This window comes from Ictalurus punctatus, chromosome 20, assembly GCF_001660625.3.
Source record: "Ictalurus punctatus breed USDA103 chromosome 20, Coco_2.0, whole genome shotgun sequence".
Taxonomy (NCBI): Eukaryota; Metazoa; Chordata; class Actinopteri; order Siluriformes; family Ictaluridae; genus Ictalurus; species Ictalurus punctatus.
In genome coordinates this window covers 7,268,058-7,294,278 of record NC_030435.2, presented here as the reverse complement: position 1 = coordinate 7,294,278, position 26,221 = coordinate 7,268,058, and the positions used below count along the sequence as shown (strand labels likewise).

General features: G+C 38.0%; 1 protein-coding gene across 1 annotated transcript in view; it reads right to left on the bottom strand.

The window, feature by feature from the left end:
• dscamb (Down syndrome cell adhesion molecule b) overlaps positions 1-26,221 on the bottom strand; it is a 160,475-nt gene that overhangs the window by 132,806 nt on the left and 1,448 nt on the right. The window lies entirely within an intron of this gene.

Sequence of the window (26,221 nt, the reverse complement as noted above, 5' to 3'; positions counted from 1 at the left end):
TTAAATATTTGATCATTTGTTCAGATGGACTCTGGGACCCCCTTTACAGTTTCATCTTATGTATATCATTTATGAAGGAGCACCATAAAGGACGACTCATAAATACCCTGATTGAAGATAAAGTATTTAACCAGAAATGAGTTTCAATATTTGAATCTTTCAATGTTAGCAAGATAACTATAGAAGTTAAAATTTACAGTGACGGTTAATCTTTCTTCTCTTGAATATTAAAATTTCTTGGCCAGGTCTGATTTTACAATTTTTAAATTTTGTAATTTTTAAAATTTTTTTTACAAATAACGGTAACAAATAAAATGGTTATGAACAAAATTACAGGATTAAATACAGACAGTAAAAGCTAATTGTCAGTTTAGTGTACAATCATATCAGTTGTTGTTCTTCCACATTACATAATCACATTGTCATTACATAGTAGAAGCTGAAATCTATTTGTTACATTAACTTGCTACGGGAAAAAAGATGATATTTAGTGTTATTTATTAAAGCTCTACCGCTTCTCAACATTATCTTTTGTCACATGCTACAACACCTATTATATTACCTACTTTCACAATAAGTGAAATGTCTCTACTAATATTTGGGCTTTTAGTGGAGGGGAAATCTGATGATTGTGTTGCCTTAGTCTCTTCAGTGTCATGAAATGCTTCAGTCAGAGTCAGCTCAAGCCTCTCATAGATTAGAAGTTGGTTGTCACTACCCATTCAGGAAAGGGAAAGAATTTATGCATGGAGTGTAAGTAGCTAGCTAGCTGAACTTGGTTATTTATTCTTCTTTTTTTGCTTCGTCTTAGATATTTCAATAGGTTTAAAGCAAACATTTCTCATGCATTCCGTCATTTCTCATGTATTAATATCTAGCTGTTTGTATTGTGCCTAACAACTGATTCATGGCATGAGACTGTGAAACAGTGAATAAACAGCCTATGCATTTTTTTCCCTTAAATTTTTGTTCTCTCTATGCTCCAGGGGTTTCCTCCGCGTACTCTGGTTTCCACCCCTAGTCTACAGACATGCATTATAGGCTGACTGGCATTTCCGAATTGTCCGTAGTGTGTGAATGGGTGTGTGAAACGGTGTGCGATTGTGCCCTGCAATGGGTTGGCACCCTGTCTAGGGTGTACCCCGCCTTGTGCCCCTAGTTCCCTAGGATAGGCTCCAGGCTCCCCTGATAAGTGGATAAGTGGTATGGAAAATGGATGTATGGCATAATGGATGTTTGGTTATTTTTGGTTATTTGGTTATCTTTGTAGATTATGATTTCAAATAGTTAACAGTGAATACATAGTGCGATTTTGATTTTGTGATTTCATTGGATTTCTATGGAATTTCATTTACACAAATGAAAAAAAATGGAAATGATGAGAAAGTGTAAGCTCATCTTTACACCAGAAACCAAAACCATTCCACGATGATTTTCATTTTACTATGTTCTTGCTAAATCAACAACAAAGTGTGCAAGGAGCATTCATTTCTGTGCTTTCTTGTGATGCTTTAGTAAATATAACATGTAAATATCTGTGGTGCTTGAACTTCTATTTCAATTTTCTAGCTAGAAACAATACAAAATGCTATATTACGCAGTGTATGCTCAAAACCTGAATCTATAATAATCTATAAGATAACAGCACAACACATGGTTGCTCTCAGTTTTTGTTTGTTTTACAAAATTATCCATATAGGCTCAAGGTAACCATTCTTCCATGTGTCCTGACCAACTTTCGAGGCAAAAATACGTCCATACTGTAACACTATAAACCCTTCTAACAAGATAGCCATAATTAACACGTTTTCATACAATGTAGTCAAGTGTTCAATTATGTACAGTGCTGTCACAACTGGTAATTATCTAGAAATGACCTCGATAAACTAATAGCTAGCAGAGATACAACAGTGCAGACATGTTGCTTTCTTTACTAGCAGCTCATGTTTGTGGTTTGTCCTGCACAAGCTGTCTGTATTTGCATTATGTATGAGCTGAACATTCACAGCACACCTGCAATGAAACTAATTACAATATTAAAAGTTTCAGATGTTCCAGAAATAACCCTGAAAATGAAAATGAACTTTCAATATTGGTGAAAAGTCATCGTTTAGCCCCTTGGTCCATGGAACCTCTGCTATTTCAACATTACTGAGCACAAAGTCTGTCCTGCTCTAATGTGTGACTCTGTGACCAGCAGAGGCAAATTGCAAAAGAGTTGAGATATTTCCCCAACTGTTAATTGTTTAGCTTGTCCGCTGTTCAAAAGGCACTCAGCAGAGATGCTACAGTGCCGCCATCAGAGCATTCCTCTCAGCTTGGCAGTAAACGTCTCGCCAGTGACATCTGGCAGCGCTCTCCTTGGGGACGGAGCATTTTAGCACTTCATAAATTTCTAACAAGGTTTCAAATTGCAGCGGTTTAAATCCCCCCCCCCCCCCCCCCCACCACACACACACACTCCTCAGCCGCATACACTCGTAAAGTAATATACACTAAAGTGCATGCACATGGGTGAATATAGGCAGAGACACACATGAGAGTAATACATGTTAAAACAACTTATGACTGCATTTGATGAGAATGCACTCACTTTAACAAACATATTTCATAATGCTTTCTCTCATTCTCTATGTTCTAATCCAAAAATCATCTTCTTATGAACTATAATTTTTCATCTTATAATAGAAAGATCGTGAGGTTGTTGAGCTCACAAGCCTTTACAGATTTATTTATTTCGTTGGGCCCCATGATGCAGTGGGTGTCAAAAGAAGAGCTTTTTATGAAGGCTAACTGAGTTCCACATAACAAAAGACATTATGCAAACCAGCATTTCTTAATCTGTGTATAATAAAATAAATGATGAATATACCCACAAAGTGCACTTTCTAAAATGAAAATTAGTTTAAACATGTAAACATAAATTATATTTGATTAGCAATAAACTAATAAACAGCTTGCACAAAATACTGTGAATACCACACAGTAAATAAATCCTAAATACTGTTAAACCTGTCAATCTGTCGCAAATTAACTCTCATACAGATATATAACTGTTAACACTTTAATTAAGAATTTGTTCTTGGCTGACACGAGTGGAACCTGATGGGATCTTCTGCTGTTATAGCCCATCTGCCTCAAGGTTTAAGTGTTCTGAGTTGCTTTTCTGCTTACAACAGTTGTAAAGACTGGTTATGTGAGTTACCATTTGACAGTCTGCCTTTTATATAAATAAATGAAGAAACCCTATTACTGAAATACACAAAGAGTTTAAGGTACTAAAAAGTCACACAAACTTCACATGTGAATTTATTTTCACTTGTGATTGTCTCACACGATTAACTTATTCTAACATAGTGGGGCAGTGGTGGCTTGAAGATTAAGGCTCTGGGTTACTGATCGGAAGGTTTGGGGTTCAAGCCACAGCCACTGTTTGGCCCTTGCGCAAGGCCCTTAACCCTCTCTGCTCCCGGGGCACTGTATCATGACTGACCCTGCACTCTGACCACATGCTGGGATATGCGAAGAAAAAAAAACTTCACTGTGCTGTAATGTATATGTGAAAAATAAAGACTCATTATTATTATATTAATGTTTTGCATGTATGGCTTGTTATTTTTGCACATGTGGTTGTTGCCACATTCTTTTATTTTCACATGTTCATTTTTTCACATGTAGGGCATGCGGGTTTATTATTTACATGATGACACAGTTCTTTTCTGAATTCACATACAGTTTCAGGGCATGATCTTATACTACTCACATTATCGCATGTAAAACCTATGTGATTTTACCTTAAAGGGAATCAAACAAGTAAACATGATCACTTCAAAGATTTCAGTGAGGCAATTGCTTATATAATAAGTGTGACAGGTCTTTAATTAGACCAAAACAGAAAATAACCACTGAATAGCGGGTCACACCTCACAACTGAACGACATTAACAAAGGTCCAACAGAAACAGCCCAATGGTCCTTATGATCTCTCTTCAAAGCACCAGCCATGTCTCAACCCATCACCTTGCTGCTGCGCCCTGAGGAGATATTCATAATTGGCATCATTTTTCATGTGCTGAACCATAAAGACACTAAAGTGACACTGTTCAATAATGCATCATCTGCATAATTAAATAAAATTTCCCACCTATTTTTCAGTTCAACTCAGCAATAAAACCATTGTCTTTACAATATTAAGGTTATCTACGGATAACTATTCCATAATTTTGGGCTGGATTAATAAAAGTAGGATCATTACAGCAGGTGATTTTAATGGTACACCTTTAGGCTCCCAAAGCTCGCCCACCTCAGTCCTGATGTCTGATGGCAAGTTAGGGCAATTTAATAAAAAAAATAAAATAAATAAAAACACAAAAAAAAAACACATTTTGGTAGTTTGTAGTTGCTTTTGAATGAACGTCAGTTTTATTGGAATTTTGTGTTGTGGTTTTGTTTCTATTCGCTTTTACCATTTAGAGATATTTTACTAGTTTTTATACATACTAGTTTCAATAACCAAACTGGAATTTGTGAACCTTTTTCGTATGTGTCAGTAAAAAATACATTGCATACTGTATTACAAAAAATTGTCATGTTTAAGATGTCATTAGTAATCTACAGCTAAACATTCAGTTATTTATCAGGCTTGGTGAGTTTCAGTTGTCAGGTCAATGCACCTTCAAACATGGACACCCCAGACTACAATACCCAGAACACAACACCGCTCACCGGCTCCCAACAACTGGACTTCTGATCACACACACACCTGTTTCCAATCTCTCTCTATCTCGCTCTCTCTCTCTCTCTCTCTCTCACACACACACACACACACACACACACTTTAAAAGAGAGACTTTCAGTCACATTCATTTGCGAAGTAAACACTCAGTTTGTCCCGTGCTTCTGCCTTTACAAAGCCTTGCATTTCCATATCTGTGATCCTGATTATTTTGCCTGTGTTTTGATTTCCGTGTTTCTGCCTAATCCTGTTCACACTGTTTGTTGATCACCTGACCTACACCTGTTTTGACCTTGACCTTGCATATCGTATTCTGGATTTGTCTGCATTGCCTCAATTAAAGCCTTAAACTGCAATTGCATCTGTCTCAGCTCACCATTCTTGACAGATTGCTTTGCCCTCTCCTACCGACCTGGTTCCAATGACATGAAAGCCGATGCACTCAGCCGAGCCACGAGAGGGTGGTGAGAAGGATCCTTCCCCCATCCTGCTTCGTGGGTGCTGTGGACTGGGAGGTCGACCCAGCCATAGCCCGTATGTCGCAGTGCTAGATTCCAGAAGTGCTAGAAGTTTTGCATCCGGCTGGTCGCATGGTTCCACTCCTGTGTAGCCATGGGGCTTCCTGGGACCAGACACACGTATCACCTGTTAAAGAACAAATACTGGTGGCCCAACAAGCGGGCTGATGTGCACTGAGCCATCTCCACCTGTACTCCCTGTGCCCAAGCCTATTTGCCCTGAACCCTGCCTGCAGACAAGTTCTTAACGTTGTCCACACCCCAATGGCCCTAGTCCCACATTGCGATTGACATTACCACCGACCTGTCAGAGTTCTGAGGGCACACAATCATCCTGGTCATAATAGACCGGTTCTTTATGCCCCTGCACCTTGTCCCATTACCCAGTCTGCCCACTGCCTTAGAAACTGCTGAGCTCCTGTTTACATATGTGTTCCGATACTTCGAGATTTCAGAAGACATTTTCAGTAACCACGGTCATCAGTTCGCCTCAAGGGTGTGGGCCAGTTTCATGGAAAAGTTAGGAGTGACCGTAAGACTGACCTCTGGCTTATACCCCCAGTTCAATGTCCAAATGGAGTGAGCAAACCAGGAGATTGGGTGTTTGGTTAAACGAAACTTCTGTGTGGAGAGTCAGGAGGACTGGGCCCAGTTCCTGCCCTGGGCAAACCCAGGGTTATGGTTAGACCCAAAGTACACCATTTCAGTGCATGCTCGGATACCAGCCTTCCCCGTTCCCTTGGAATGCCAACCACACTCACAGGCAGTGGATGACTGGTTTCGTAGAAGCAAATGGGTATGGGAGAACATGCACCAATGTCTCGAACAGGTGGCTCTGTACCACAAGGAAAGACACCCTGCTACCAGCCAGAAGACAGTGTCTGGTTGGCCACTTGAGACTTCAGGCAACCCTAAGCCTGCAAGAAACTGAGATATAGGTATATTGGTCCTTAGAAAGTGCTCAAACACATCCACCCCTTCACCTAAAAGCTTGTCCTCCCTCAACATAGCACACACCTTCCACGTCTCCCAACTGAACCCAGTCATCCTAGGGCCATTTACCAGGAACGTCCCACCAGCCAATCCACTCGACATAGAGGGCCAGCCCGCTTACCTGGTAAAAGCTATCTAGAACTTCAGTTGAATAATAATTGACTAGAGTACCTCATCAAGTGGACGGGGTACAGCCCAGAGGAACAGTGTTGGTTTGATCCCAGTCTCTGCAGTGAGTTCCATGCTAACCACCCTGAAAGTCCAGGCCCAAATCAAGGGGAAGGCCTCGTAAGCATGGGGCTCCCAGAGTAAGCTGTTTTTTGGGGACTCACCAAGGGGCTCTCTCAAGTTCACACAATCCACAAACTCCATTTCCCAGAACACACCGCAGCCTTCAAACATGGCTGCCCCAGACTACAATACCCAGAACACAACAGCGCTCACTTGCTCCCAATCATTGGACTTCTGATTACACACACACAACTGTTTCCAATCTCTCTCTCTCTCTCTCTCTCTCTCTCTCTCCCTCACACACACACTTTAAAAGAGAGACTTTCAGTCATAATAATTTGCGAAGTAAATGCTCCATTTGTCCAATGCTACTGACTTTACCAAGCCTTGCATTTCCATATCTGTGATCCTGGTTATTCTGACTTTGTGCCTGTGTTTTGACTTCTGTGTTTCTGCCTAATCCTGTTCCTCTGTTTGTTGCTCTCCTGACATACTCCTGTTTTGACCTTGACCTTGCATAACGTTTTCTGGATTTGTCTGCATTGCCTTCATTAAAGCCATAAACTGCAACTGCATCTGTCTCAGCTCACCATTCTTGACATCAGTCAAGTGAATATTGCTGACTAACTGTGTTTCTTTAAAAAAATAATAATAATAATAATAATAATAATGAGTGTGCAGTTATACAAATGAATAATGTGTTTAACTAAAATTAGTTTCAATTCTGTGATGGGCCATGTGAATATAACATTAACATAATGAATATTTAAAAAATTTAAACATAACTGGACACCTCATTGCATGTTAATTTTTGAAACCAGGCTATATTTTCTATGTAAAAGGGCCACATTCATAATGTTTGACTTATGTTTCATATTTCATCAGTTCTTGCTGAGGTCATACAAAAAAAAATATTCTACTTTCAGTTATTTACATAAGCATTATTTCTATGACTTCCATTTCATATTTTGCTTTTAGAACCCTTGCCAGAACAAGCATACTGAAAATGAACGCACACTTAATTTATCCGAAGGAAACGTTAGAATGTAAGGAAGTACAACGGCATTTATACCATTTTTTAACACTATAAATGGTATCACTTTACCCTGCCACTGTATGGCAATGTATGCATTTTTGGAAGGGATCAAATGTTTTAAATAACATGGCAAAAATTCAAAAGAACTGATTTGATTTTCAACAATTTAGTTGTACTGTTGAAATACTTTAATAAGATTGGTGTGCTGTGATGAGTTGGAGGACTAGTGCTAAGTCTGAAAGCATATCGACCCTCAGAAAGGCTGTTCTTCAGCACTGATGTAATATTCTGACTGCAGGAATCAAAGTGCTTTTCACAGTACTGATGGTAAAAGAGAGCAGGGTTTGTTTATGCCAGGAGCTTGCCAGTCCATATCTAGCCAACCTCAAAGTGAATATTGAGCCATTGTTTAAGCCCAGAATTCTAAAAGCAAAGCAACCACCAGTTCAATAGATGAGAAATATGCACAAAGATAAGTTATAAACTAGTTTAAAATGCTGTCTTGTTCTCAGAGGTTATGCAGAGTTAATATTGGTTTGGTAGAAATAATGAAGACATCAAATATTTATGGAGCTAAAAAATTGTAGAAGACAATTGTATAAGAAGCAAAGAAAAGAAAAGCAATGTAGGCAATTCCAATTTTAAAATCAAAGGCCTGTCCATCAGCCTGGATTAAAACCAAGTAAGCAGTCACACATACTTTATATCCAGGCATTTCAAGCTGCTTTCACTAATGTTTGCTTGAGGATACTATGACAAACCCCAACACAATAATTGCTCAACCTCTCCATTTTGCCTTTTCATCTACACAAAAACAAAACATCTGTAACTGTGGTTCGGCAACTATAGCCAGGGTGGTTTCCTTTAGAATTTCTGGAGTTTTCCTGTTTGCTTGTTTCCTTGCTGAGTACTAACTGTAAGGTCATCATGTCGTGACAGTGACAGTGCAGCCTCTAAAAGGCCAGCGCTATGTCAAACTCATCCTCTGGCCATTCTTGTCAACCCATGTGAGCCAGGAGATAGTTATAGAACCACAGTTGCATATACAGTATAACATACAGTTTTACTTTCTTTCATTCCAGTCCACCAGGGCAGTTTCTTTCAGAACTAGTGGAGGTCTTGTATCAAAGTCATCATGAAGGTTCCTTGCCATAATGCAAATACCATTCTTTATGGAGACTGAGAATCACTGGTGGCTGATATAAAACACCACAGTGGAGATGTCGGCCCACACTAAAATATATGTTTCAGTGGCAGCTACACGACTTGTCAAATGGCCATTCTCTTAAATGACTTTCAGTCCTGGCTTCCATAACAGTAGATAAGAAGCCCTGTCTGGCTCATCAATTGCTGCTGGGATTGTTCACACAGCAGCCAGCCAGTGTAGACCCTGGTGTTGCAGGGGCACTAGGGCTACTCTTACTAAGTATGTGAACACTCTGGTTGCTAAAGCTAACCCAAATGGATGCCCTTTGAACTAACAATTGGCTTGGTTGTTGCACCTCTGTAGTAGCAGACCACTGTGTTTGGTAGTGGCAACTGGCCTGTTGTTAAAAAGCTCCAATGCTGTAGTTGCAGAGGGGAGAGCAATACCACCACCGGCCATGTGATTTCAGAACTGGCACTGGGATCTGCCAGCTATTTTAGCAAATCATGCTTTACAGGTTTGATCATGCCCTGTTCTGGCACAAAACCACCTTTGTGTTCTTAGCTGCTGTGGAAGCACCAATGTGGTCCTGCCGCACCCCATGCAGCATCTTCCATCCATTGTTGTGGTCTTTGAATAATGTGCAAAGGCATGTGTCATATATTTTGCTCTTATCTCAGACAGAAGGAGGTGATCATTTAATGCTTCCTCAGCCTGTGTGTCAAAGAACTGTCCAGATACCAAAGGCATGCATTGTGATTTTGTACTAAAGGCATAGATCTCAAGTGTAGGGTTTCTACATCTGTCACTGGAAACACTAGGCCTGTCCTTTTATCAAGTCACGGATGCAAAATGCTCTTAAATACAAATAAAAGCTTGTCTGTGAAATCAGTACCTTGTGGATGAGCCCAGCCAGTCACATGGGCAGATGTTTGGTGTAGGAATCCAACTTTCATTTTGCCTTGGCAGCCTTAACACTAGCCCTGTAGCACAAGTGTTCCTGCTTTACACTCTGATTTACACTTCAAATCTCCTTCAATGCTTTGTTACCAACACTGTCTGCTGATGTGGGCCTCAATTTCAGAGAACGAGATGTGGGAACTGATAGCACATCACAGTCTGATTCTGTGTGCTAGTACTTTGCTCCCTTGCACTATGTACTTTAGTGCGCTGTTGCATTTCTACTAACAGCTCTTGCATTTGGCCCATGTCTGATGCCAGTTCAACAAATCTGTGTTCCAACTTAGTAAAGGCATTGTCTCTGTTTGCTTTTGCTCCAGCTGCTGTAACACAGCAAAGGAAAAGCCTTTTTCTTCACAGTAGACTCTGCAGCAATGTCTTCTGTTCACTTTTTGCTGTGGCTGCACAGTGCCAGATGAAGGTGATGAATAGAAGGCAGTATTTTCATGTCCTGCATGGTGTGCCTTGCACATGGCTAATGACATTTTGTTGCAGTTAGGTCAGGGCTTTGTAAGTGCCTGGCACAGATGTTCGGGTCCCAAACAATCTGGACATTGATCATGTCCAATAGGGCGGCATGGTAGTGCACAGCTCCAGGGTCCTGGGTTCAATCGTGAGCTCAGGTTAATGTATGTGTAGAGTTTTGCATGTTCTCCCACGGTTTGCATGGGTAGTCTGGGTTCTCTGGTTTTCTCCCACTGCCCAAAAAACATGCAAGTAGGTGGTACGCTAAATTGGCAGTATGTATATGTGAGTGTGTGAAAGTGAGTGCCTGCTGCCCTGTGATGGACTGGCATCCCATCTTGAGTGAATTCTTCCATCTTGCACCCAGTGTACCTGGGATACACTGCAACTCTGACTAGGACAAAGAGGTTACTGGAAATGAAAATATGAATGAATCCTGTTCATCACCACCCTAACAAACAACTAGCTACCCTGCCTGCTACCAAAAATACACATAATGTTGGGAAAGTTGACAACGTTTCAACAATTCACCAAATTATTTAGTTATGGAGGTACCAAGAATTTAAGATTAGTTACTCTACATGTGCAGACACTGCAACGTGCTAACTTAAACAATACGCCATGTGTCTTGTTCAGCAACATAGTAAAATCCTGACACAATTAGTAGGAGCTCAAATATTAGAAATACCATCACCTACAGTAGATTTTATTTTAGTATTTAAAAAAAAATCAAGTGATTATATACTCAATCTACCTGCCAATCATGCAGCTAGGCATAGTCATGTGATCAGTGTCATAGATTTTAACAACGAAATAACAACTCTGAATAACCAGAGTCACAATTTGCAACTGCCAGTCCATAAAAACAAATTGTTTTTAAGTGTCCTTAAATGACTCTATTTGTAATTAATGGCTTTTGCTTACAATACATATCTAGCATTCTTAATAATAGTGGATGGTAAATGAGCATTGCTAATGCTTTTTTAGCTAGCTGTATCAATCACTTTTCAGACAAAATTCAACAAAAACATATGGACAACTGTAAAATGAAAATTATGAATTAGGTGGGTAATTTGAAAATATTTCAATTACCATTGTCTATGTAATAATAACAAAAAAGTAATCACTTGGTAAAGATTAATATGTGACCAGGCCTGCAACAAATATAATATGAGTAAGCTAACAGACTGGAATAAGTGCACCTAAGAAACCTAGCATACAAATTAGCACAGAAAATAGAATGCATGTTCATGGTCATTTGTGGCAAAAAGGTAAGCAGACAACCATTAAACAGCCATTCCAAAACTTGCTCTCAAAGTTATATTATGTTTCATTGACCTGTCCTTCATTGCTTTTTTTTATTGCTGAGATCTGAGATCAATTTTACCATTTCATAGTTAAAGGTTTTTATTTTTTGAAAAGCAACGCACCCCTGCTTCAGAAGGGACGTTGAAAATGCTTTTACTTAATCTAGAATCTTATTACTTAATCAAAATGTGTAACAACTATTTTAAAAACACCATAATTTAATTACACTATAATCATCCTTGCATGAAACAAGATTGCTTGCAAAAAAAAAAATCAACTTAAAAAATGCACTGTGTATGGCTGAGCAAGTACTTATCTTTTATTACAGAATCCTGTCACTGCTGTTGAGCATTAAAGCTAATTGGTCTTTGATTGCACATTATCATCGTTAACCATATGGTATGCACCATATGCACATGCCACAAAACAAGCTGTTTTGGTGGGATGAGGGTACTATAATGTTAAAATGTCTCATTTTGGATCAGTTAAACAAGCTGCACTCATGCATGTATGACACAGAGTTCTACACATGACTAAGGATTAAATTGTCCGTAATTTAACCCAATGGGTTGGCACCAGGGTGTCCCCTGTCTTATGCCCCAAGTCCCCTGGGATAGGCTACCTGTGACCCTGTGTAGGATAAGCGGTATAGAAAATGGATGGATGGAATGCATGCAGAACACATATTTCTATACACTGATCAGCCATAACATTAAAACCACTGATGGTGAAATAAATAACATTAATTATTTCATTACAATGGCACCTGTCAAGGGGTGGGATATATTGTGATATAAGTGAACAGTCAGTTCTCAAAGTTGATGTGTTGGAAGCAGGAAAAATGGACGAGTGTAAGGATGTGAGCAAATATGAAAAGGGCCAAATTGTGATGGTTGGACAACTGCGTCAGAGCGTCTCCACAACGGCAGGCCTTGTGGGGTGTTCCCTCCCACCAGTTACAACTACTACTAATAAGTGGAAGAAGAAGGAGAAGAGAAGAAGAAGAACAACAACAACAACAACAACATATAATTTTCAGTTTTGGTTTTTGGTCCAGAGTGCCATGCATTTACTGTGCTGTGATAAAGTATTTGACCCCATCCTGATTTCTTCTATTTATGTGTATATCTCATACTAAATAGTTTTAGTTCTTCAAACGAAATACAACATAAAACAAAGGCAACCTGAGTAAACACACAATACAATTTTTTATTTTTTTTGGAAGCAAAAAAAGTTATTTAACACCTAGCCTTCCATATGAAAAACTAATTGCCCCATTAAACTTAAAATCTGGTTGTGCCACCTTTAGCAGTAATAAAAGCAATCAAATGCTTATAATAACTGGAGATCAGTCTTTCACTTACTTCTAGGACTTGGATTTACTTCTATGGTTTGGATCATTGTCTTGCTGCATTATGCAGTTGCTCTTGAGTTGCAACTTACATACTGAAGACCAGACATTCTCCTTTAGAATTTTCTGGTAGAGAGCAGAATTTTTGTTTCCCTCAATTATTGCAAGTTGCCCAGGCCCTGAAGCAGCAGAGTATCCCTACATCCACACACTTCCACCACCATGCTTGACCATAGGTATGATGTTCTTTTTGTGGAATTCTGTGTTTGGTTTACACCAGATGTAACGGGACACCTGTCTTCCAAACAGTTCCACTTTCGACTCATCAGTCCACAGAACAGTCTCCCAAAAGGTTTGAGGATCATCAAGGTGTGTTTTGGCAAAATTCAGACAAGTCTTAATGTTCTTCTGGGTTAGCAGTGGTTTTCACCTCACCACTCTTCCATGGATGCCATTTTTGCCCAGTGTCTTTCTGATAGTGGAGTCATGAACAGTGACCTTTATTGATGCAAGAGAGGCCTGTAGTTCCTTTGATGTTGTCCTTGGCTCTTTTGTGACTTGCTGGATGGGTAGTTGCTGTGCTCTTGGGGGAATTTTGGAAGGTCAGCCACTTCTGAGAAGGTTCATTACTGTGCTGAGTTTTTCCATTTGGAGATAATGCCTCTCGCTGTGGTATTTTGGAGTCCCAGAGCCTTTGAAATAGCTTTGTAACCCTTCCCAGACTGATGTATTTAAATCACCTTCTTCCTCATCGTTTCTGGAATTTCTTTTAACTTTGGCACAGTGTGTTACTTGGTAAGACCTTTTGACCGACTTCATGCTGTTGAAAAAGTTCTGTTTAAGTGTTGATTTGATTGAACAGGGTTTTCAATAATCAGGCCTTGTTGTGTCTAGTCCAGCTGTACCCCATCATGAATGCAGTTTCATTGATTTGGGGAATTAGTAACTAGGGGGGCAAATACATTTTCACACAGTCCCAGTTGGTATTGGATAACATTTTTGCTTCAATAAATAACATTATCATTTAAAAACTGCATTTTGTGTTTACTCAGGTTGCCTTTATTTTATCCTAGATTTTGTTTTCGTTTCTGAAACAATGTATGTTTTATCTAGTATGAGATATACACAAAAAATGAAATCAGGAAATATTTTTACAGAACAGCATAAGCTTTAATCAAGAATTTTCTTTTGATTGCAACACTATGAAAAAACATTTTGAAAATCAGATACATATTACAGAGATAACGTTCACATCAGACAAGGTAAAAATAAAATTTACTGGAGGTAGACAATAATAATCAGGTGGCTTTCCAAACTTGAAAATGGATTTTGTGTGACAATTTTAAAATAAAAAGAATTGCACAGAATCAATGGGGCATCAGGGTTACACAAATCAGCACAAAAGATGCATTATATCTTTAACTGATGGCACCATCTTTGTACCATCCAAATAACTACAGGGGACCCGGGTACTGGACAGTTCCAGTTTTTTTAAAGATTTTTTGGACTGGTTCCTGCTTGTCTACTGTATATCAGGGCTGATGAACAGCGATGCCACTGTGTGCATTAGCACCTTAACATGGCGTAGACGTCTACCATGACAGGCAGAGCTTGGGCCTGGGGTGATTAAGGCAATACTCAGCACACAGCCTGGGGGAACTTTAGGGTGAGTGTGCAAGGGCTAGTGGGAGTAAGCAGGGACAAGAGACAAGGAACAGGTCTGGAGTGAACAGGACAATGTTTCATCCAATACGAGCACACACTTCCTGCGTGCGGCTCCCCCACGGGCCTGAGCTCGCACAGGCACTTGTCAAATGACTGTTTCCCAATTTGCTTTCATGAATATTAAGCAGGACATGACAGACAAAAAAGAGCCTGCCGTCTGTTCATCTGTGATCTGTGTAGACAGATCGGCGCTCTGATGTTAACGGTGGGGGGTGTGTGGATGCGAGGAGCTCTGATTCCCGTTGTCACATTCTAAACGAATGAACGTGAGCGGCTCGTTAAGAGCACGGAGAACTGCGGTGCGTTTACTGGAGCTGGAGCTGCACAAACGAGTCTGTTAGTGAGGAGATTTCCATCTTACTTCGGCTGAAAACTCAAACGCAAATGGGAGGATAACCAAATACTTAGGCCACCACAAACCTCAAAGATGTAAACTGAGAGTTGCTTACTCCTAATTAGCAAGCAATATATTGTACAGCATATTCAAATCTGGTTTAAAAAATTCATACATATATATATATATATATATATATATATATATATATATATATATATATATATATATATATATGACCTGGTCCAGTCAGTCTCAAAATCGGTATCGTTTCAATACCATGTTGGTGCTCCTGATTTTAGCACCGGATAACCCCATTCTCATGGGTTTAGCCTTTGCTTGGTTAATGTGAAGTCTTATCAGACTGTTTTAATCAAACCACAGTCAAATCCTGGCGTCCTCTAAACAACAGTGAATGGTGAATAGGAATTAGATTAGGATGCTAAAACACCTTCAGTGTGAGGTCAAAAACCACCTCTGTCAAGCCACAAAAAGGCTTTTGTCAAGTCGCTCAAAGAAGACAGGAGGAGTCTATGAGCCATGTGTCCGGACAAACTGGCTCACTTTGGTTAATGTGAGCATCTTCACAAGCATGTATCCGGTCTTCATCGGTGCCAGCATGGATCAACAAGGGCCATTAGTGTGCACCAATTCGGCTCCGGATAGGGACGCTTTTCTCTCACCGCCAAGCCAGACTACTGTGGGTTCAGTGAAAGAGAGAACGGAAGGCTTATTAGACGCTCAGTGTTGCCTTTGTTGAGGTGCAGGTGTTGATTTCCATGTCTTTTGGGCACATCCGTCTGGTTTGACTCACTAAGGCGAGTGCCCAGTCCACCTGTTTTGTTACTGCAGCCTCAGATAAGATAGTGTCATAAAATCTCCTTTCTCGTGTTTTAAAATTCTAACATTTGCATCATATACAAATGTCTCATTAAAGTAAAATATGCTAATGTGCTAACACATTGTAATCATCAGGGTGTATATATGTGCATGTCCGTTATGTCTATATCCATGTTCATCTTGGACAAGATTTATCATTCAGAGATACTGAGCTAAATAATGACATTCTCCAGGAAGGATGTCAGTTATTACTTATGCAAATGTGTCGTTATGTGATATTTAGGCCTATTATACAGAAAAACACCACAATGCTCCCTTTTGATAACGTGAACAGTCAAGTCTTGCTTTTGCAATATATCCCTTTTTTCCTTGCCAAAAATAAGATTCTTCTGTCACAGCAGTGTCAAGCTACTACCTAATCATGACCCTGATACTTCAAAACCGCAAAAGACAACCCCAGCATAAACTTCCACAGAAACCATTATCATATTTTTAATGTCCAGTTTAAAGCTGACCATCATCCAGATGAGGTGTAGATGAACTTGATAGGGCTAACCTGAGAGAATGTCATGTATAAACATATAAATGCACATAGGAAATACAGAAACAACACCAAAGGGGTATTTTCGATATTTTGTTTTGAAACGTAAGTCAAGTTATGAACAGCCATCACACTGCATGGTTTGGTGCCACTTGGTTGAAATGAAAACCCGCAGCCACACTGAGCTTAAGATGTAGATATTACATGTAGATGTAATATGTTCACATGCAGTACTGTAGGCCTAGCTCCAGCTGTAAATATCCAGAAGACTTCCTGAAGCTCTTATGTATCTAAAGATACATCATAGTATCTAAGGTCATTTATGTCTTCTCCAAGAACATCTGATCTTTCTTAATATAATGAAATAGGGTGAATTCAGACATATTTGTTTTTGAATTTGCACTTTGTCAAAGGTTTCTTGGCATTAGTAAAACAGACAGATCTTCCTCACCAACAGAAATCCTCAAGGTGTTACCCTTTGGTCAAAACTGACTGAAAACCATATTTACTGATATTTGGGACACATATCATATCGGTTTAGATCGCTAGTCAGATTACTTTACTGATGCCCTAGGGGAAATCTTGGAGGGGAAATATTCAAGCCTTCAGTTTCATCCTCAGTTTATTTGTATGTATTAAAACTTAGGCATAAATAACACTCTATGATTCATTTCTTACAGCAATAACAACAATAACGGGGCTTATGAAATCTTCATGTTTTCCAAATTCATGACTAATCTTTTCTGAAATTCAGTTTAACAGTTAAAATTGTAGTAACAAACCACTAAGGTTAGTAACATTTAATAATTTATTTATTGCAGTATAGCAGCCCAACATACAATAAAAATAACACACCATGTAATGCACATCAAATCCATACATTATCCATAACCATAGTTGTGGGGTGTTTTGTGCATCCAGTCATGCATCCATTATATGCCTTTACTTTTCCTCTCTATACCTACTGTATTTTAAGTCTACTACAAATTAGCCTGGACCATGCAGTCCAAAATTACCATATCATGTTTAGAAATTTGGGACATCTTGGAAATGATTAAATGATAAACATTCTGTATGCATATGATTTGAACTTTATGCTTATCTCCCTACAGTAGTACCTTTTATGTGTATGTACACATCATAAATATGTATGACAATTTTATAACTTTATGAATGAAACTAGCGACTTCATATGTCATTTTTCCTACATCAGGTTTTTTGGGGTCAACTTCCTGTTTGATACTGACCACACCTGCTTACAGGTGCATCCCAAAAAAATTTAATATCATGAAAATAAATTTTATTCTGTAATTTAATTCCAAAAATTTAACTTTCATATATTCCAGATTCATTAGACGTAAAGTGAAATATTTCAAGCTTTTTTCGTTTTAATCTTGATGATTATCTTACAGCTCATGGAAATCAAAAATCCAGTATATAAAAATATTAGAATAAAATAAAAATTTATAATACAGAAATGTGAACCTGAGAAGAGCTCTAATCACCCAATTAACTAAAAACACCTGCAGCCTTTAATCTCTCAAGATGAAAGTAAATTTTGCATTTCATTTGGAATTCAAGGTCCCAGAGTCTGAAGGAAGAGTGGAGAGGCACAGAATCCAAGTTGCTTGAAGTCCAGTGTGAAGTTTCCACAGGCAGTGATGATTTGGGTTGCCAGGTCATCTGCTGGTGTTGGTCCATTGTGTTTTCTCAAGTCGAGAGTCAATGCAGCATCTACCAGCAGATTTTAGATCACTTCATGTTTCCATCTGCTGACAAGCTTTATGGAGATGCTGATTTCCTTTTCCAGCAGGACTTTTCACCTGACCACACTGCCAAAACTACTAGTAACTGGTTTTCTGACCGTGGTGTTACAGTACTTGATTGGCCAGCCGACTCACCTGACCTGAACCCCATAGAGAATCTATGGGAGACACCAGACCCAACAATACAGACGAGCTGAAGGCCGCTATCAAAGCAACCTGGGCTTTTGATACACCTCAGCAGTGCCACAGGCTGATTGCCTTCATGCCACACCACATTGACGCAAAAGGAGCCCAGATGCTTTTGCAAAAAATAACTTTTCCATAATATTCCTTTTTTTTTAGATACACCTGTATATGATGTCACATGAATTAAGTCATGTTACTTTTATCAAGCAGGTCCACTGCAAGGGCTTTGTAACATAAGTTTTGACTTTCACTCATAAGGGAAGAAAATAAATGCAGCTAAGATAAACTGTCCCAATTTACCTGATATCCCACTGTACTTACTTCTTTGAACATTTAAAACTGAAAATCCATTATACCGTAAAATACACCGTAACCTGTAGTGTCTTTTTAGACACTGATCATTTTACATCAAATACAAAAGTGAATTTTTTCAGTTAAACTGAATGTCCTAAGATGAAATTTACTCTACTCTGGCATGTTAACAAAGCTAGCCAATGTTTGCATAGCATCATTTGAATAATGCTACAAAATACAGGGCACATACTCTCATAACATTTCAAGGAATATACATTGATAGTTATTAGTTAGTCCACCAGGCAAGTAAAAGCTAGTGGAAAAAGTGTCCTTCCTAGTCCCATGTTTGATTGCTGAAAACCTAACTGACTAGGCTACACGGTGGTAGCTAACGTAATATAATATGTAATGTGTGCTAATTGGCTAATTAAGTTAAACAGTAGGGCATCCAAGCATGCTCACAGCATTGTGGAACGATTATCATCATCAGCTACCTATAGACAGCTATAATATTGAGCTCTATGGTTCTAACACCATTGTTGACATGTCAGTGGTACATTTCTTTGAATGTTAAAATATTATATATATACACACACATATATATATCCATTTTCTATACCACTTATCCTACAGGGTCGCAGGGAACCTGGAGCCTATCCATACACATTCATACACCCATTCATACATTTTGAATATGCCGATCAGCCTACCATACATGTCTTTGGACTGAGGGAGGAAACCAGAGTACCCAGAGGAAATACCCACAGCAGGGGGAGAACATGCAAACTCTGCACACATAGGGCCGTGGCTGATATCGAACCTCAAACCCTGGAGATGTGAGGCAAATGAACGTGCTAACCACTAAACCACTGTGCTCTCTCTCTCTCTCTCTCTCTCTCTCTATATATATATATATATATATATATATATTATATATATATATATATATATATATATATATATAAAGAGAGAGAGAGAGAGAGAGAGAGAGAGAGAGCGCATGGTATATATAAATATATCCATCCATCCACTCATCTCCTATACCACTTATCCTTCCTTCAGGGTCACGGGAAACCTGGAGCCTATCCCAGGGAGCATCGGGCACAAGGCGGGGTACACCTTGGACACGGTGCAAATCCATCGCAGGGCACTGTTTAAATATAAATAAATAAAATATAATAAGGCATTTGAAAGCTATAGACTCACTGAGATAGATATATATATATATATATATATATATATATATATATATATATATATATATATATATATATATATATACATATATATATATATACACACATTATATATATATATATACATTATATATATACATACATATATATATATAGCTTTCGAGTGCCTCCTGTATGCCATACCCATTTTACAGCATTGCAGAGCCACACACAGCTGTAGGGTCTTTGGCAAGAGGAGACATAATGGCTGCCCCTCTTTATTTTACGGTCTTCCCCTCAACCCAGCTGTCCTCTAATCCCCTCTTCTTCTCCTCTGCTCGCTCTCCTTCAGTGCAACGCTCCTGTGAATTCTAGCTTGGACGAGAGGGGGACCAGCCAACCATGGAGACACAAATGTATTCAGAGCATTTAGTAGCCCGGATTAATCGAATTATAATTTAATCATCTGATCAAACAGCAATTAGCATAATCACTTCTGGGGAAAGGATGATAGAGAGGAGGAAGGAACACACGATAAACCTCGGGCAACTGGCGCTCTAATGAGACGTTTAACTGCGAAAACACAGTTAAAATGTAACATTTTGCTGGGGTCCTCATCAGATGTTAATGATTATTGAAGGATATCTGTAGAATATAATCCAAGGAGGTGAAGGATGATTTGGATTTTGGTGGCTTTGACTAAGTTTTTAATTGTCTTAATATGATTTAGACATTAACATGATAATAAACCTAGAAACAATTGGGACAATTGCATAGCATCTATATTTGTAGGTTTTAATATTCCATCCTTTATGTTGGATAAAAATTCATTGGACTTCAGGTGTCCTTTAAATCTGCATATGAGCAGCACTAACATGATGAAAACTGTCAAAATGGATGGTAAAAAAATATCTGAATTTCTAATAGACAGTATGTAAAAGATGTATGTAAAAAATTATTACCCAAAACATTTCATTGATGTCTTGCTATGGCAAGGTATAAACAAATATACAAAAGTGTGTGCACCTTTTTCAAAAAGCTATATGTATGCATCTAAATCATTTTACATGTAGGTTTTTAAAAATCCATACAAGTGACAGTGTTCTGAAATGTTAACATGGATGGCTTTTTAATACTAAAATGCTTTATTTAAAAATCAGTCATGTTATTACTTTAACTTTTTGTTTTAACATTATGATTTGCTCTGACAGCTTCCTCCACCAAAATTCATAAGAATTCAAATAAACACAGAGTTTCTTAGTCGTTAAAGTCATGATAAAGACTATGATTTTACAATTTACATTTACAATTTCTTTCCCGTGGCTATCAAAATCATGCATGGACATTGGCCTTAAAGATCATTTTTCACCTCCAGTATTGCATCAAGAACGCATCTGAGGAAGCTTCTTTTCTTTTCCTTCATCTACTGTGCAATAAATAGATTTTGCAGGACATGTTAAAAGAACCCTGTACATTTGTACTAGAAAGAGTTACTTCACTGATACAAATTTAACATCGTTGTTGTTTGATTTTAACTGTTCACATTGTTCATTTATGCGTTGTGTGTATGGCTGTGAGAGGAAATGAGAAGCAAGGGTCACATTCCTCGTGTGTTCAGGCGTACTAATTCTAACTTTTATTCTGATTTCTGATATAGATGTGTAATGATCCAGTGATTTGAATTGATGCATCAATTTAAACGGCAATGATTGAAACAAACTGATGCAACAATCATAAATCGATTACAAGTGAGTAAAAATTGATTATTATCTACAAAGGACAATGGGTATACACAAAAAAATCATATTACACATCATAAACTGACATGTAAATGATTTAATAGGCTAGCAAAGTGTCTGTAACTTTGATACTTTTAAAAGAATCCTTCTCTATGATCATGATAATTCGTGACACATCAGAGGCTACTAAACTGAAGTGTATAGTATCAAAGCGTTAAATATCCAACCGAACCAAAATCATACTGCATCGTGTGAAAGCCTCGTGGTTTACACCCCTAACGGAAACCCACACACAATCCTTCTTAATTTGTAAATGAAATAACATCTCTTTTTTTTGTCTAAAAAAAGGTGCCACCAGGTTGGTTTTCCTTGTCTAATCTTGACATATACATCATAAATCTAAGAATACAAGCCACAGTCATTCATCTATAAATGACTATCTACTTTGGTACAAATTTTGGTTACGAGAGCTGTCAAGGTTATAAGCAAAGTAATAAGATGATTGATATTCCACAAGGAAGAGCTTATGGTTTTAGTACTGCAAAGTACAAAATTAACTCCATGTTAATGCTTCATAATGTCATTTGTCTTGATTTTTTTTTAAGACTTTAAATCTAAATGTTTAGATAATTCATTTAAATGTAGAATTATACATTTTTGGGAAGGGTGCATATAATTTTGTATATGTGTTTGTAACCTGGCACAGCACCCTTTTTTCAGTGTCAAATGTGTAATCTGACCCAAATGTCATGAATTTTATTTATCTTCATGTTGTGTAGGAAAATTGTCCTGCTGTTTATAACATTCAGAATAAATACATGGATGAATACATACAGGAAAACATACAATAACCAAAAATCTTGGAGTGGAACCGTGCTTCACTTTTTTCTTTTTTTTAATTTTGCATTTAATCTTGTTCAGTTATTATTCATAGATGTTTAAAAAAAACTCACAAATATCCTATTAATTATGTAATAATTCATGTCTAAAAGTGCAAATTTGAGCAAATGTCACATTTGAAATTTCACATGGCCAATAACATTTTTCTTTTTTCACTCCCAAAAATATTTAGACATGAAATTCCTTTTAGGATGATGATATGATGCTGTTTTTCTTTGGCTCATAAGAAACATCTCAGAAACCAGAAAAATATGCAGTAGAGACGGAAAATAGCGGACAACCAAACAGCAATTTCAGGTCATACAATTTTCGTCAGAAATATTCGGTCGAGTCGAACGCTCAGCCGCCGCGTTTTCAATAAGATCTGGAGACAATAAAGGAGGGCTTCAGCAAGGTTCTGTCTTATTTCCTATTCTTATTCTCTCCTTAATAAAACAGTGATTTTCACTACAGCCATCAATCAAGCAAAGCCGTCTAACAGGTCAGTCTCAGCGGACGTTATGTAAATAACACACCAAACAACTCACTGATTGTATAAACTCATAACTGAGACATCCTAATAATTGTTCATGAAGACATAGGGCTGATTTCAAACAGCGGAATCTGTAGAAGACAAATGACACGTGGTTGAACGCAAACAGCATGTCGAGCAAACACTGCAATAATTGATTTTAATCCAATTATCCAGTGTAAGCCTTCGCATCCAGCACCTGAACAAGGCCCAGCTAACTTGGGAGAATCTTTAAATAGATAGAGGATTGAAAGGCATAAGACTTTCATGAGTACCTTGCAAAAACTCGAACAGATGGGCCCTTAATCAGCACAGTGGCTTAATTGCCCCCAGTAGATTAACTCCCATGAAACACACTTCCAAGCGGCCAAATGGAGTCAAATTAGTGCTAGTGTTTTCCACCTTAAATTGTTCGGCGATATTAACTGTAAACAATAATTTAAAAAAAAAACCTGCAATATAATCCAGATTATTAAGCGCTATTTCTACCTGTCAACCTTCACTAATCTCATCAGGAAACAGATGCTGTCCATACTGCATAGGATAATCTGAGATAACAGAACAGGGTATGTTTTTAGATTAGGATTAGGATCTGAAGACGTGAGATTATAATCCACCGTTACTCGTCTTCCATTACTTCTCTTTCTGCAGCTTGGAATTATACCATTACAGCTGCAAAAATCGGTAACATCTCTGTCCCTGCGTTCCCCTCCCAAGGCAGTGATTGTGCTGTTTAATTGTACACATTCACATTTGAACATGCTTTGCCTGAAGGGTGGCTCGGCGTTAAAGCAGGAGCAAATTCCCAAAGCCCCTGTAATGCGTCTATCAAAATTAGCATGGAATACATTTTAGCTCAACATACAAAAACGGTTGAGGAGGACATCGGCCCTGAAGTTAAACTGCAAGAGTTTCAAGAATTTATGCTTTTAATAAACATCTCAATTAGAGCTTGAACTATGTAAAAAAAAAAATAAATAAAAAGGATCACACTGTAATAAAATGTGAATATTGTGCTATCTGCTAAATTTTCAATTAAAAAATTTCAAGAAGGATGATAATAAGTAATGCAATGCTACAGTATAAATATGAAATGATATGGTTAGAGGAACTGAATATTTTCAAAAAGCTTGTTAGCCTTCTAGATTTTCTGGTTTTCTGCATTGCATGCTGTATATTTCAACACAAGATCTTTTTTTTTACGTTATTATGTAGGATCTATTTCAACTATTCTTATGGTATATCTTAATGCTGATAGCAGGGGTGGGCGATATGACAACATGTGACCGTTATTGCGGTATATAAATTACATCACGACACATCACATTTCTGTTATAACAGACCAGCTCCCTTTTTTTTTCTTTTTTTTTTTTTTTTTACATACCCTACAGTAACAAGCAGTTGATGAAATGATTTTTTTTGACCAATTCCTTTGCTTTTTCTCCTATTCCTTCTGAACTGGTTTATTCTCAGACATGTCGAATTCTAAGAACTTTTTTCACATGTATTGATTTGCTTTGGCTCACAAAAACAAAAATATCATGATGCATCTCATATATTGTGAAAATATCTTTGAATATTGTGATATTTTCGCCATATTGCTAAGCTCTGATTGACTGCATACAGTAACTGTTTCATATTGCTCTTCCACACCATACCTTCATACCATTAATGCCATCATGCAGAAATAAAACTGAATATTTGAGCAGTCTTTGGTAATGAAATAAAATGGTGTGCATTGTAAATCGAGAATGATATGGTTACTCAGTTTCAGTCTATGGTTTTTCTGTGACCAGGCAGCGCAGTGATAGAAGCTCTACATGTACATTGCACTTCTAGGATCGTTCTCGCTATGGCCTTATTTGATGAAACACCCAGCTATGGCATTCATAATGGAGGTTTCCATAGAGACAGGCCAAGGAGCATGTGCAACCTTGTAGAGATCTAGAATTTTCTAGAATAGGCTTGATCCACACACAAAAAAAAAGAAGAAGAAGAAGAAGAAGAAGGCCAGCTTCCCGAGAGCAGGTTTGCTTTACAGTATATTAAAAGAAAACTAAGAGCATCACTTAAATTATTCCAGCTAATGAGACTTATCATCCTAATCATCAACCACTTTGTTCTGAATATGCGTTAAAAAATAAAACACACAACCTTTTTAGCAGGCATTGTAGTAACACACTGCATGGTTATAGCTGGAAAATTAGGAACACACCATGATGTACAGAATGTACAAACAGACGAGAGCTCACATGACTCTTTTCCTGCTGTCTAACCTGGTGGATGATGAATAATCTGTCTTTATTGGTCTTTTATGAGATTCAGCAGCTGAGGCAGAGGAAGAGGGAGGTACTGTGGGTTTTTTTTTTTTTCCCTCACATTTTTGCAGTTAATATACGGCACAATGCGAACAGATATACAACCCGACACTACTGTCCCAAAAGACAGCAGCCATGTCCACATCCACACATGAATCCACATCCACATCCGCAGCCACATCTTTTCCTCCTTCACCAAAATGCGATTTCACTTTTAATCCCTTCAAACCCGCCGTCATTTGACTGCATGGTATTTTTTTTCTGGATGTTGCATAGTAACCTCCATTCAGCAATGTTTGTGTGTAATTTGTCAAGGAGACTGATTTCTTTCCCTGCCTTTCCCTTCATTTTGCTCCCCCCCACCCCCCTCCCTCCTTCGGTCTCCGTACACACCCAGCCATGTTTTTACCTACTGACCGTCGGTTGCAGAGCGGCTAAAAAATAAAAAAAAAAAACAAGAAAACAATCCTTTTCTTCACCAGAATGATTTTTTCGTTTTTGCTGAAAGGCTACGCAATGCATAACACACGACCTTTTAATTCAACTCTGCATGTATATACACACACAACTGGCTCTGAATGCAGGGATACTATATATAACCCATATAGAACGAACACACACCCAGACAGAAAGACATATTTTAACCATTTTTTTTTTCAATCCTTATCCTAAAGTCTCTCACCTCATTTCAACTTGATTAACAAAATGGCATGTAAGTGATAATTATATTGATCTGCAACCTGCTGTAATGCCTTCAAGAATCATATGATGTACCAGACAAAATGACAAAATGTGTGTGTGTTTTTTAACCCTTAATGATTACATATTACTACAATCATTAGATTATTCATAAAGCGTTTTTAAGCACAGGTATATAGGTAATATATGGAGAACTTCCAAAAATAGCAAAGCAACATTGTTTTATTTATTCTTCCATATCATAATTTCCTAAACTCTCACAAAAAGACAAAAAGATTTATTCACTTGACTCTGCATAATTGGTATATAACAGTTACTAGCATATGTGATTGGGGTTGTTTTTTTGTTTGTTTGTTTGTTTGTTTGTTTGTTTTTGCTTCCAAAATACATTTGAAATGATAATACTTGGAAGAATGCAATTAACTTTTCCACAGTGGGAATAGATGAGGG